The following is a 14,450-nucleotide window of genomic DNA, read 5'->3' on the forward strand; positions in this document are numbered from 1 at the left end:
GGGGTGTCTCTCCCCCTTTTCATCCTCCTGCATTAACACCGCCCCCAGTCCCGTGTCTGAGGCGTCGCTGAACACCATAAAGGGTTTGTCAAAATCTGGGTTTGCCAGAACTGGGCCACTAACCAGAGCTTCCTTCAGTGCCCAGAGAGCCTCCTGGCACTGCTCAGTCCAGACCACCTTGTCTGGCTTCCCCTTTTTGCACAGCTCAGTGATGGGGGCGGCTATGGCACTAAAGTGGGGCATGAACCTTCGATAGTACTCCGCCATCCCAGTAAAGGCCTGGACCTGCTTTTTGGTTTGGGGCGCGGAGCAGTCTCTGATCACCTCCACCTTGGCTGGTTCCAGCTTTAGTCAGCCGCTCCCCACCCAATGGCCCAGGTAAGATACTTCAGCCATCCCCACCTTGCACTTCTCAGCCTTTACGGTTAACCCAGCCTCCCGGAGTCGGTCCAGCACTTGTTTAACCTGTGACACATGGTCCTCCCAGGTCTAGCTGAAGACGCAGATGTCGTCAATATACTCCACAGCAAAACTCTCCATCCCCCTCAGTAGCTGATCCACCAAGCGCTGGAAGGTGGCCGGTGCTCCCTTGAGGCCAAAGGGCAGGGTCAGAAACTCGTAGAGCCCCAGAAGGGTGATAAAGGTTGATTTCAGTCTGGCATCTGCGTCCAGCGGCACTTGCCAGTAGCCCTTGGTAAGATCCATGGTGGTGAGGTACCGAGAGCCTCCCAGCTTGTCTAAGAGCTCATCAGGCCTGGGCATGGGGTAGGCATCAGATACAGTGATGGCATTGAGCTTTCGATAGTCCACACAGAACAGGATCGACCCATCCCTTTTGGGGACCAGCACCACTGGCGAGGCCCAAGGGCTGGACGACAATTGGATCACCCCCAAAGCCAGCATGTCCCTGACCTTTCTTTCTAGGTCCTGGGCAGTTTTCCCAGTGACCCGAAAAGGGGAACATCTTATAAGAGGATGTGACCTGGTCTCCACCCAGTAGGCAGTCAGATTAGTGCGTCCAGGCTGGTTGGAAAACAGCTGTCGGTACAGATGGAGCACCCCTTTGATCTCAGCGTGCTGGGCCGGGGTCAGCTGATCCAGAGGGGAATCGCCTCCAGGGGGGAACCAGCTTTTGTCCCAGGGAATAGATCCACTAAAGAGTCATCTCCCTGCTCCTCCCAATGTCCACACATGGCCAACACAACATTCCCCCTGTCATAGTATGGCTTCATCATATTCACATGGTACACCCGACGGTGATGTGCCCGGTTCGACAGCTCCACCACATAGTTTACCTCATTTAGTTGCTTGATAACCTTGAAGGGCCCTTCCCAGGCTGCCTGGAGTCTGTTTTTCCTCACGGGGATGAGAACCATCACCTGATCCCCGGTGGCGAAGGCACGGGCCCGCACCATGCGGTCATACCAGACCTTCTGCTTCCTCTGGGCTCAGGCCAGATTCTCCCTGGCCAGGCCCATGAGCTCGGCAAGTCTTTCCCAGAAGTTCAGGACATACTCCACCACTGATTCTCCATCGGGAGCGGCCTTCCCCTCCCATTCATCTCTCATCAGGTCTAGGGGCCCCCTTACCTGCCTTCCATATAAAAGTTCAAAAGGCAAAAACGCAGTAGATTCCTGGGGTACCTCCCTGTATGCAAACAGCAGGTGAGGTAAGTACTTGTCCCAGTCCTGCGGGTGCTGGTTCATAAATGTTTTTAGCATCATCTTCAGCGTCCCATTGAACCTTTCCACCAGCCCGTTGGACTGGGGGTGATACGCTGAGGCCCAGTTATGCCGGACCCCACATTTTCCCACAAACACCAGAGCAGGGCCGACATGAAGTTGGACCCCTGGTCCGTTAAGACTTCCTTGGGGAACCCCACCGGACTGAAAATTGTCAGCAGAACATCTGCCAAGGTGTCCGCTTCGAGAGAGGACAAGGCCACTGCCTTGGGGTAGCGAGTGGTGAAATCCACCACCGCCAGGATGTATTTCTTCCCTGACTGAGTCGTCTTGTTGAGAGGTCCCACTATGTCCATGGCCACCTTCTGGAAAGGTTCTTCTATGATGGGTAAAGGCCTCAAAGCTGCTTTCCCCTTGTCCCGGGCCTTCCCCACCCTCTGGCAGGGGTCACAGGATTGGCAGTACTGTCGGACATCGGTAAAGACCCCAGGCCAGTAAAAGTTCTGTAGCAGCCTCTGCCTGGTGCACCGGATTCCCTGGTGCCCTGCGAGAGAGATGTCATGGGCCAGGTACAGTAGCTTGTGGCGAAACTTCTGGGGAACCACCAGCTGCCTCCTGATCCCCCATGACTCTGCTTCCCCTGGTGGAGCCCATTCTCGGTACAGGAACCCCTTCTTCCACAGGAACCTCTCCTTGCAACCTCTCCTCATGGTCTGTACTGCACTGAGGTCAGCCCGGACCCTGGGCTTCCGCAAGGAGGGATCTTTCTGCAACTAGGCCTGGAACTCAGCCATTGGGACAGGGATGGGGACCTGCTCTCTCTCATCGGCTGGGTCTGAGGCCGCAGCCTCTCTGAGCCGTGTCCCTGGGTGTTCCCTCTCCACCAGGTTAGGGTCCTGCGCCTCGGGCAGAGTACCTTCCCCGTTGTCGGGGCGCAGTGCCCTTCGCTGACTCTGACTACAAGTCACTACCAGGGCACTCCGGGCGTTACTTGGCCAGTCCTCGAGGTCCCCTCCCATTAACACGTCCGTGGGCAAATGTGGGTGTACCCCCACGTCCTTGGGGCCCTCCCATTCAAGGTGCCCCCCACTTCAGGTGTACCCTCGCCACGGGCACCTTGAATGGGGTCCCGCCCATACCCATCAGGGTCAGGTAGGTGTCGGGCACTATCTGATCTCAGGCCACCACCTCGGGCCGGGCAAGCGTCATCTCTGCGCCCGTGTTCCAGTACCCAGTGACCTCCCTCTCATCTACCTCCAGGGAAACAAGGCACTCTTTCCAGATGGGCAGCCCTGCGCCCACCCTGTAAACCAGAAACCCGGAGCCTGGAGCATCCAGCCCCCCAGAGGAGCTGACCTGGGGACCTCCTCCCTCCTTCACAGGTGGTACGCTGCCAGCCCCCCTTTCCTGGGAATGTTGCCCCTCATCTGACTGGGTCTTTACCCAGTCAACCCTCTGCAGGTTGGGTCTGCTCGGTCTGTCCCTGAGCTTGGGGCACTGGGTCTGTATGTGGCCTCGTTGGCCACAGTGATAGCAGCCCATGTCTCATGGGTCCCCTCGAGTGGGTCAGATGGACCTGACGCTGGATGTTCCCCTTTGGTGGGGGTTCTCCATAGGCCCCCGCTGGGAGGTCCCATGGTGACTTTCTCTCTGCATTGAGGCAGGCCTGCTCCTTCAAGACTCCTCCCTGTTATCCCCTGCCCGACTATCCACAAATTGGTTGGCCAGCTGGCCTGCGTGCTGCAGGTTCTCCGGCTTCTGGTCCATCAACCACAGCCTCAGGTCGGATGGGCACTGCTCGTACAGGTGCTCTAGTATGAATAGGTCAAGCAGATCCTCTTTAATTTGGGCCCCAGCTGTCCACTTGCGGGCATACTCCTGCGCCTGGTTGGCCAGTTATAGGTATGTGACCTCACGGGTTTTAAGCTGACTCCAGAACTTTTTCCGGTACATCTCAGGAGTCAGCCCAAACTCGCGGAACAGGGCCTGTTTGAACAGTTCGTAGTCCCCTGCCTCTGCCCCTTTCATTCGGCTGTACACCTCCACGGCTGTGGAGTCCAGTAAGGGGGTGAGAAATGAGATCCTGTCTGCAGGGTCAACCCTGTGCAGCTCGCAGGCATTCTCAAAGGCCGTCAGGAAGGTATCTATGTCCTCCCCCTCCTTATGCCGGGCCAGCAAGCACTTATCAAAGCTCTTTGTAGCTTGGGTCCCCCCTCACTCACCGCAGCCGGGGCCCCACTGCTCGTCAGCCGGGCCAGCTCCAGCTCATGTTTATGCTGTTTCTCCTTCTCCTCCAGCTCACGCTGGTGCTGGTTCTCCTCATGTTTATGCTGGATCTCCCGTTCCTTCAGTTCTTGCCTCCTTAACTTGAGCTCTTCCCATCTCAGCTCCCTGTCATATTCCAGCCGCATCTACTCCACGGATGCCGAGCGCCGCTGGGACGATCCCCTGCTGGGGGGTGAGCTTCACCAGGAGGATCCCCTGCTGGCCGGGGGTGTCATGGTGCCCTCGGTATTCACTGGGCTCCTCCCTGCCCTTCCCCTAGGCATAGGAAGGAGGGGTCTCGGGAAGCCCTCAGCTGCCGGCTGACCACTCCCAGCGGGGACAGACACTGGTGCCTGCACTGCATCTGCCAGGCTGCTTCCCTCAGAGACAGGGCTCGGTTCATTCAAGCGGTCTTCCTCCTCCAACCGGGCAATCAGCTGGTCTTTGGTGAGCCTCCCACTGCGCAGCCTCCTCTGCTTGCACAGCTCCACCAGGTCTCACTTACGCCGCTTGGCATACATCTTCCTGTTGGCCACTCACAGACCGGGGTGCTCACTGCTCCCCACGGTTTCCAGGGAGAGCCTCAGTGCACCAGCCCTTCTTGAGGTCACCACCTCTCTGCCAGGGTCAAGCTGCAGACTCCTCCTCCCCTGGAACCACTCACTGCAATCCCCCGGGGGACCTTGTTACTGCAAAGTCCTTCTCACTGGGCACACACTCCCAGGGATTAATCACCCCTACAATCGTCCCTTCGTTTTACTGCTCCCTAGTCACGTACTGCAGGAAGCGCCGTCCAGTATCTCCTGCCACTGCCATCAGTTGTCACTGAGTGAGGGGGAGTCCGGTCCTGCACCCCTCTTCCTGGGACTCACAGTGACTCTCAGCCAGCCAGTAAAACAGAAGGTTTATTGGACAACAGGAATGCAGGTTACAGCAGAGCTTGTTGGCACAATCCAGACCCCTCAATTGAGTCCTTCTGGGGTTTCAGGGTGCTTGGATCCCAGCTTAGGATACCCTGACTTCCCACCACCCAGCCCAAAACTGAAACTGAAACTAACTCCCCTACAACTGGCCCCTTCCTTTGTCCAGCTTCCTGGGCAAAAGATGCTGACACCTCTCCCCCTCTACCTGGCTCAGGTTACAGGCTCAGGTATTGTCCATCCCCTAAAGTCCTCCCCTGCTCTCCCATCCCCCATGCAGACAGCCCCTACTCCATCACACAAATCAAGGGCTATACACATAAAATAATCTGTACAGAATCTGTAACTGCCTTTTGCCTCCTGCCTTGTCCCCAGGGTCTGCAAATACACTTACTATTAATTCCAGAATGTCCCCTTCTCATGCATCTTAACCACTTCTCTGCCAAAACTCAGTCATGCATTCACCTCCTCGTCTTGCTCCTCAATTTCCAGACTTCACCTTGCCACCAGCCTTGTTTCTTCACAGCAGGGAGTAGAACGCTCACCCCACAAGCTGCTCCCACAACAGGGGTGGCTCCAGGTCCCAGCATGCCAAGCTCATGCCTGGGGCGGAAAGCCATGGGGGCCGCTCTGCCAGCCGCAGCGAGGGCGGCAGGCAGGCTGCCTTCATCGGCATGCCTGTGGAGGGTCCGCTGGTCCTGCAGCTTCGGCGGACCTCCCGCAGGCAAGCCGCCGAATCTGCAGGACCAGAGGACCTCCTGCACGCAAGCCACTGAATCCGCGGGACCAGGGACCTCCTGCAGGCAAGCCGCCGAATGCAGCCTGCCTACCGTGCTTGGGGCAGCAAAATATCTAGAGCTGCCCCACAATCTGGAATTAAGTTTCCTAATTGACTACCAGATCTTTTTCAGACATCTTCTCAAAACACACTCTTCTCTCTGGCCTGTGAGTTCTGTTTTCATCTTACAATCCCAAATTTAATTATACATAATAATTGTAATAATATACTACCATGTCATTGCTCTGTGTAACACCGACAGACCCTGGTTGTTGACGGGCGGGATTGAACCTGGGGTCTCTGGAGCTTAGTGCATGAGCCTCTACAGCTAAAAGGCAACTACCTGTTAGCTAAGGCTGTAGAGCAGGCTCATAATCTATCTCACTCACTCTCTGTCGCCCCGCACCTCCAATGGGACAGAACACCACACCCAGGAGGTGAGTGAGTTACAACTGGATATAGATTAACAAAAGAGACACATAGCAATGTAAGACTTGAAGGGGTCATCTACTCCAGTCCCCTGCACTGTGACAGGACTAAGTATTGTCTAGACCATCCCTGACAGATGTTAGTACAACCTATTCTTAACAACCTCCAATGACAAAGATTCATAACCTCCCTAGGCAATTAGTCCCAGTGCTTAACCACCTTGACAGGAAGTTTTTCCTAATGTTCAACCTAAACCTCCCTTGCTGCAATTTAATCCCATTACTTCTTGTCTGGTCCTCAGTAATTAAAGGGAACAATTTATCACCCTCCTCTTTTTAACAACCTTTTACCTACTTGAAAACTGTTATCATGTCCCCACATCCCCAGTCTTCTCCATACTAAACAAATGCAATTTTTTCAATCTTTCCTCTGACAGTATTTCTTCTGACACTGAGATAAGACTGCCTGCCACCACATGTCTGTATGGACTGGAGGCTAACACCCAGCTCTTATCTAGCTCTTTAGATTTCAAAGCACTTTACAAAGGAAGTCAGTGTCATTAGCCCCATTTTCCAAATGGGGAAACTGAGACACATTGAGGAGAATTGACCTGCCCAAGGTCAGCCAGTAGGCCAGTGGTAGAGCTGGGAATAGAATGAAGCTTTCTTGCAGCTCAGTCCCATGGTCTATCCACTAGGCCACATAGGGTGACCAAATGTCCTGATTTTATAGGGACAGTCCTGATTTTTGGGGCTTTTTCTTATATAGGCGCCTATTACCCCCCATCCCCTGTCCCAATTTTTCATACTTGTTGTCTGATTACCCTAAGGCCACACTGCCTTTTGTACATACTAAACCGCTACTTGTGTCCTTCCTAAATGGTCCATAAGTGCTGTGTGGCATTTGCAAGCTGTGCACAGAACTTATGGACAGTTTCCGAAGTTTGCTGCCAGAGACTTGGACACTGCCCACGGTGGAGGCAGTATACCTAAAATTCTTCTTTTCTGGACAGTGTAATTCTGCAAACCATTTAACACTCTGTTGACCAGTCTCCAAAAGGTTGCACCAGCATTTACCAGACCAAAAGGTAGCACCATAAATTTATAGAGCCCTATATCAGTGATAGAAGCTGATTTTTGTTGTGCTTCCCCCTCCAAAGGGATCTGCCAGTAACCTTTGGTTAGATCAAAGGTACTGAGGTACTTGGCTTGGCTCAGCACATCCAGCATGTCATCAGTTCTTGGCATGCGGTATGCATTTGTTACAGTGACAGCATTAAGTTTCCTATAGTCTACACAAAATCTTACAGTGCCATCCCTTTTGGGGACCAAGACCACAGGGGAAGCCCATGGACTGTCAGATTCCTTAATCACCCCCAGATCCAAAATGCTTTGTATCTCAGCCCGAATTTGCTCCTTCACCTTGCCAGTGGCCCTATAAGGCCTGGAAGTGGGCGAGGGGGCTGAGTCCCTTTCGTGAGGATTCTATGGAACAGCAAGTGTGTCCTCCCTGATTTGTTGGAAAATACCTCATTGTACCTTTGCAGCATTGACAATGCTTCCCCCTTTTTGACTAGTGTCAGCTCACTACAGATTTCCATACTTTCCAGAGTTGACCCATCTTGGCATTCCGCCATCAAATCAGTGAGTGGGTATGCCTCAGTTTCCCGTTTGACACAACAGATCATGTTTACCCCAGCCATGCTGCTGCAATAAGCCTTGAGTCTGTTTGCATGTACCAATTGGGGCACAGTATCATCAAGGGGCTTTTAAACTTTATAAGTGTCCTCACTCACCACTTACATCACTTTAAAGGGCCCCTCCCAGAAGCTTTGCATTTTGAACTTTTTTGGTAGGGCGAGTACCATGACCAAATCTCCTATGTCAAAAGTGCATTTACAAGTATTTTTATCATACCATGCCTTTTGCTTGGCCTGACTGCTCTGGAGGTTGTTTTGGACAATTTTCATCATGTCTTTCAACTCCCTCCTGAACCTTGGACATACTCAGTCATGGGTTCTTCCCTCACCATGATGTATCCTTCTCAGGTATCACTGGTGAGATTGAGAGGTCCCTCAAATACTGTTTAACATCATCACTGCAAATATTCAAGAATTGTTCTTGAGTAACCAAATCACACATTTCTTCCAAGCTTGTAATGCTTGTTTCCCCTTACCCACTTATCTAAGCGCACGTCCAGACTAACCCGCGGCATCAGCGGGTTAAAATCGATTGCTCGGGGATCGATATATCGCGTCTAGTCTGGATGCGATGTATCGATCCCCGAGCGCGCTTACATCGATTCCGGAACTCCATCAACCCGAACGGAGTTCCGGAATCGACACGGAGAGCCGCGGACATCGATGCCGTGCCGTCCAGACGGGTGAGTACCTCGATTTTAGAAATTCGACTTCAGCTACGTTATTCCCGTAGCTGAAATTGCGTATCTAAAATCGATTTTAATACCTAGTCTGGACGTGGCCTAACAAATCTCTCATTTCATTTACATAAGCCACATTACTCAATCCAGATCCTCTCTTAAGACTCCTGAATTTAACCCTGTAGGTTAACAATCTGAAACTGTTTCAAAACCAGTTCCTTAAATTTACCATAGTTTGAAGCATCATCAATTGGCATCATATTGAATATGTCCAGAACTCTGCCAGTCAATTTTGCTATGAATGTGGTCATTTTTTGATCTTCAGGAATTGCATGGAGGGTGCACAGTCTCTCAAAGGTGACGGAATATTCAGCAATATCACTGGATTTATCATGCTGGATTTTTGGGGAAGTGGAGCCAGCTGCTGAAGGGTTCTGTCTTTTCCACTCCATTACAGTCAGTTTATGCTTCTGGGTCTCAATGTAGGCTTGTATTTCTCTGTCTTTTAACTCCAGGGCTTGCTGGTATGCAGCCCTTTTTTCATCAGCTTCCAGCTGCCTGAGTTCCAGGGCTTACCTTTGGGTTTCTATGGCTTTTTTCTGAGCAGTTTCCTCCCTGGCTGCCTCTGCCTCCATAGCCCTTCTATGTGCAATCTCCACCCTGGCTGTCTCTGCTTCTTTGAGCCTCAATTGAAGCTCATGGTCCTTTGCCTTCTCTTCTGCTTCCAGTCTGGCCAGTTCTAGTTTTGTAGCTGCCTCACTGGTAGTCATTCTTCTGTTTTCTTGTGCTTATTTCCCTCATCCAAAACAAACAAACAGAAGTAACAAACCAGTAACCGCTTTGTCTGTTCTCCAGTCACCACACTCAAAACTCACTTAAAATCACTACCAGTGTTTCAAAGCAATCATCTGTGCACAGATTCCTGCTCGACTACATCACTGTGACAAGTTTGGTCACAGAGACCCCCTTGGGACTGCCACCTGATGTTCTGACACTACCTCTGAGCCCATTTTCCCTGCCAACTTGGGACTTCAGTACCCTGTATTGTTGAGCCAGATGCAAACACAGACCCAGGTCTGAATCATGTCCCCTAAAAGCTGAAGACCTAACAGAAAACAGCTTAAGAAGTGCTCCTGTCTCTAGCACCCAGACACCCAGTTCCCAATGGGATCCAAACCCCAAATAAATCCATCTTACTCTATATAAAGCTTATACAGTGTACACTCATAAATTGTCCACCCTCTATAACACAGATAGAGAGATATGCACAGCTGTTTGCTCCCCCAGGAATTAATTACTTACTCTGGGTTAATCTATAAGCTAAAGTGATTTTATTAAATATAAAGAGTAGGATTTAAGTGGTTTCAAGTAATAACAGACAGAAAAAAGTAAGTTACCAAGCAAAATAAAACAAGAACATGCCTAATACATTAAGAAACTGATTACAGATAAATCTCATCCTCAGAAATGTCCCAATAAGCTTCTTTCACAGACTAGACTCCTTTCTAGTCTGGGCCCAATTCTTTCCCTGGTACAGTCCTTGTTCCAGCTCAGGTGGTAGCTAGGGGATTTCTCATGACTGCCACCTCCTTTGTTCTCTTTCACCCCCTTATATAGCTTTGGCACAAGGCAGGAATTGTTTGCATCTCTGGATCCCCAGATTTAAGATGGATCCCAGTACCAGGTGACATAGTCACATGTCCTGTTAGACCTCAAGCCTTCATTCTTCCCAGCCTGACTCACAGGAAGACTTGCAAGTAAACAGAGCCATTTACAACGAATTGTCCTAGCTGATGGGAGCCATCAAGATTCCAAACCACCATTAATGGCCCACACTTTGCATAATTACAATAGGACCTCAGAGTTATATTTCATATTTCTAGTTTCAGATACAAGAACGATACATTTATACAAATAGGATGATCACACTCAGTAGATTATAAGCTTTGTAATGATACCTTACAAGAGACCTTTTGCATGAAGCATATTCCAGTTACATTATATTCACATTCATTAGAGGTTTTTAAGGTCAGGCTTGATGAAGCCCCTGGCTGCGATGATTTAATTGGGGATTAGTCCTGCTTTGAGCAGGTGGTTGGACTAGATGACCTCCTGAGGTCCCTTCCAACCCAGATATTCTATGAGTCTGTGATTAGCATATTTTCATAAAATCATATAGCATACAACATCACAACCACCACATAAACTCTTGTGTTTCCATAACTATGGGATGCATTTTGAATTAATATAAAAGTAACACTGTATGGCACTTGTAGAAGTTGCTAAACTGTGCACATACTAATGTCATTGTTTGCATAAACAGCAAAGAGTCCTTTGGCACCTTATAGACTAACAGAAGTACTGGAACATGCGCTTTCGTGGATGAATACCCAATTCTTCGGAAGCTCATGCTCCAGTATGTCTGTTAGTCTCTAAGGTGCCACAGGACTCTTTGCTGCTTTTACAGATCCAGACTAACAAGACTACCCCTCTGATGATTGTTTGCATAGAACCTAATATATTTCAAATAACAGTGAGACTTAAAGAAGGACCAGAAATGCACAAAATAACTGGCATTACCTGTGAAGCAGTGTAGTGCAGGATAAACATTTTACTGCCACTTGATTTAGGAATATTCTGTATAATTCACTCATGGCTTTTCCATGTGTGTGCAATGTATTCATCCCAAACTCATGGCAATAAATTCTTTTTAGCTCCCCCACACCATCACATTTTCTATATGTAACAGTTAGACACCTGAAGTTTTTTGTAATTTATTTTCCAGGAGCTAATGCCTCTAGTCGCCCTTCAGTTAATGGAAAGAAAATCTTACTTTCTTCAATGGTCTCTCAACAGCCTTTTGATCAGATTGCTAATAATATCACAAACAAGAAAAGAGCATATTTTCAGGTATGAACTGATTGCACATATAGATCTCCAGACATAAAACTAAAAGTAACATATGCATGTTGTCATACTGCACATATGAAATGTATTGTTATGTATAAGTCACCAGATGCCACTGTTATCTATACTCATAAGTTCTTTTTGTAGCCTGTGAGTGGGGTACAATCTTTGAAGAAAAGTTGTATTGTTGTTAGTTTTGTGATGCATCATCTTCTGGGGGAAGATGTTGCAAATGAGAAGAGAGTTAGTGCTCTCTCTCTCTCTTTCTCTCTCCACCTTAATCTCTCTGGCTAGAGTCAATTATTGTGGCAGAGTTGCTTTCTGGGAATCAGGCACTGGTGCTTGCGCTGAGATTTTTGAAAGCAGAATTGTGTGTGTGCTGTTTGTGACCACATCTGTTCAATGTCTAGTGTGTCTGTTGTAAATAAACCAGTTACCATTAGAATATACCCATACTCTGCATCCCTAATTTCTTTTCCAATGGGAAGCTGACTTGCAGCCCCAAAACTTGCTTGGCTGAGGAACTACAGTATTGTGACAAGGTCAGGCCAGATGGCTACAGGAGAGTCATCTTGTTGGTATCCAGGAAGTGGGAGAGCGAAGCCTGCCCGCTGCTAAAGGACCTCCCCGCAGCCTAAGGGGAGGATCCACAGGTGTGTGATACCAAATAATTACGTGGGACAACCAATGAAAAAAACAGGATCGGGAGTGAGGTCATAGGGCTAAACGAAGGGAACCTGATGGGGATACCGCGCTGAGAACCCTGGACTGCGCCTACTGCTCCTCGAAGGTGTCAAGGGAGCCAGCGGACGCAGCCCAGAGGAACTCTGCCCAGATGCATGAATGGACAGAGGAGCAGAAATAGGCCCCACAGTCACAGGAAATCCCGTCAGCCAACCTCCTCTCCCTGGTTTTATAGATGGCTAGTTTGGCCAGGACCAAGAGGAGGTTGTAAAAGCAGCAAAGAATCCTGTGGCACCTTATAGACTAACAGACGTTTTGGAGCAAAACGTCTGTTAGTGGAGCAAAAGTCTGTTAGTGGAGCAAAACGTCTGTTAGTCTATAAGGTGCCACAGGATTCTTTGCTGCTTTTACAGATCCAGACTAACACGGCTACCTCTCTGATACAAGAGGAGGTTGATAAGGAGATCCTGCAACTTTGAGGGGCCATGGATAGGGAGTGCATAGATAAACAGGTAAGGGGAAAAGTGCAACCAAAAACGCAATAAGAGATCCAAGAGGAGCCAGAATAAGGGCTCCAACCTGGAACACTCTAAATAAATGTGCGCCAGGGTTTCCTTCATGCCGCAAAAGGGGCAGGTGTTGGGGACAGGGGTAAACCGCGCCAAGTACATGACCGTGCTCACAGCCCCTTGAAGGAGCCACCAACTGACATCCCTGGCGGGCCTTGGGACCAGGGCAGAGTATAAGCTGGCCCACTGGGCCCTCAAGAGGTGGCAGGAGGTCCCGCCACTTTGTAGGGGCGGGACGCAAGGGTGAGGTAGTGAAGGGTGTGAAGCACGAGTGTGTACAGATGTTTCCTCGGTGCAGTCTGGAACAGAACCGGCTGCAGATCGTGCAGCTGGCTCACAGTGAAAGGGCGAGGGGGCCGATTGGGTCCACGGGGCAGGGGCCCAATACTACAGGAGAGTCATAGAACGTAGATATATTAGCCCCATATTAAGCAGGTCCCTTTTCCCTGGGTAAGATAACAGGGGCAGTTCCAGAACAATCAGGAACTTGCTGGAACCAATTAAGGCAGGCAGGCTAATTAGGACACATGGAGCCAATTAAGAAGCTACTAGAATCAATTAAGACAAGCAGGCTAATCAGGGTGCCTGGTTTAAAAAGGACCTCACTTCAGTCAGTGAGGGGTGCGCAAGGAGCTGAGAGTGAGAGGATGTTCTGCTGAAGGACTGAGGAGTACAAACGCTATCTGGCATCAGGAGAAAGGTCCTGCAGTGAGGATAAAGAAGGTGCTCGGAGAGACCATGGGGAAGTAGACCAGGGAGTTGTAGCTGTCACAGGAGATGTTGTAGACAGCTGCTATCCAGAGGACCCTGGGCTGGAACCCAGAGTAGAGGGTGGGCCCGGGTTTCCCCCTTTCCCTCAAACTCCCTGTCTGACACAGGAGGAGTTGGCTTGGTCTGTGAGACACACCAGAGGGGAAGGTCTAATTTGGAAACGGATCTGGCCTGTCCCCGACTCACTAGGTGGGACAACAGAGACGACAGAGATTATTCTCCCTTTCCCCCATGCTGGCTAGTGATGAGGTTAGCTGAGTGAGTGGCAGGTTTGTGCCACTAACAAAAGAGGCCATACTGAGGACTGCCATGAACCTCTAAGGTGAGAAAATCCACCAGAAAGCGCAGGACCCACCAAGGCAGAGGAGGAACTTTATCACAGTATGTTCTCCAAAGTTACATAGTGCAGTACATCTGCACTCTAGATTTTGTGCCTCTGGCCCCTGACAGGTCAGATTTCATTAATTCAAAGTTCTGAGCTAATCATTCCAGTGGCATGAGCCAACACATTGGGGAGGCATCTTGACAGAAACAAGGTGTCAAGCTATGTTTTTGTTGCACTGCCCCTGAAGCAGCTCTCCCTGTGGGTAGCAATCGAGGGAATTCAGTGTAGATGCTGCCTTAATCTCTCTGTGAGTCAGCCAATCTATCAAGGCATACCCAGATTTGTAAAGAATTTGGAGATCTACAGAGAAACATATGCTATGTAAATGTGAAATGGCATCATCATCCCCACTGGGAAAAGTAAGAGAGTCCCTGAGTGATTTACCTAGTGGGCACCATGGTCCAGGGGCCATGGCTTCTAGATAGGAGCTTTGGGCAAGTCACTTACCTCTCCATTCTGCCATTGGTAAAATGGGGATAATTACTTCATCTACCTCCTGGAGGAGGAAGAGGGGCTGAAGGGACATTTAGCCAATGTTGGGGCATCCCTTTGAGTATATAAAAGTAGGCAGTATGGCAGTATTATTGGTGTTGCTGGATGCCTCCTCCTGCAGCTCGGTGGACCGGAGAGCAGCATGTACAGAGAAAACACAGACCCTTCCATGGTCACTATGACACACAG

This window comes from Gopherus flavomarginatus, chromosome 8 (genome assembly GCF_025201925.1).
Source record: "Gopherus flavomarginatus isolate rGopFla2 chromosome 8, rGopFla2.mat.asm, whole genome shotgun sequence".
Taxonomy (NCBI): domain Eukaryota; kingdom Metazoa; phylum Chordata; order Testudines; family Testudinidae; genus Gopherus; species Gopherus flavomarginatus.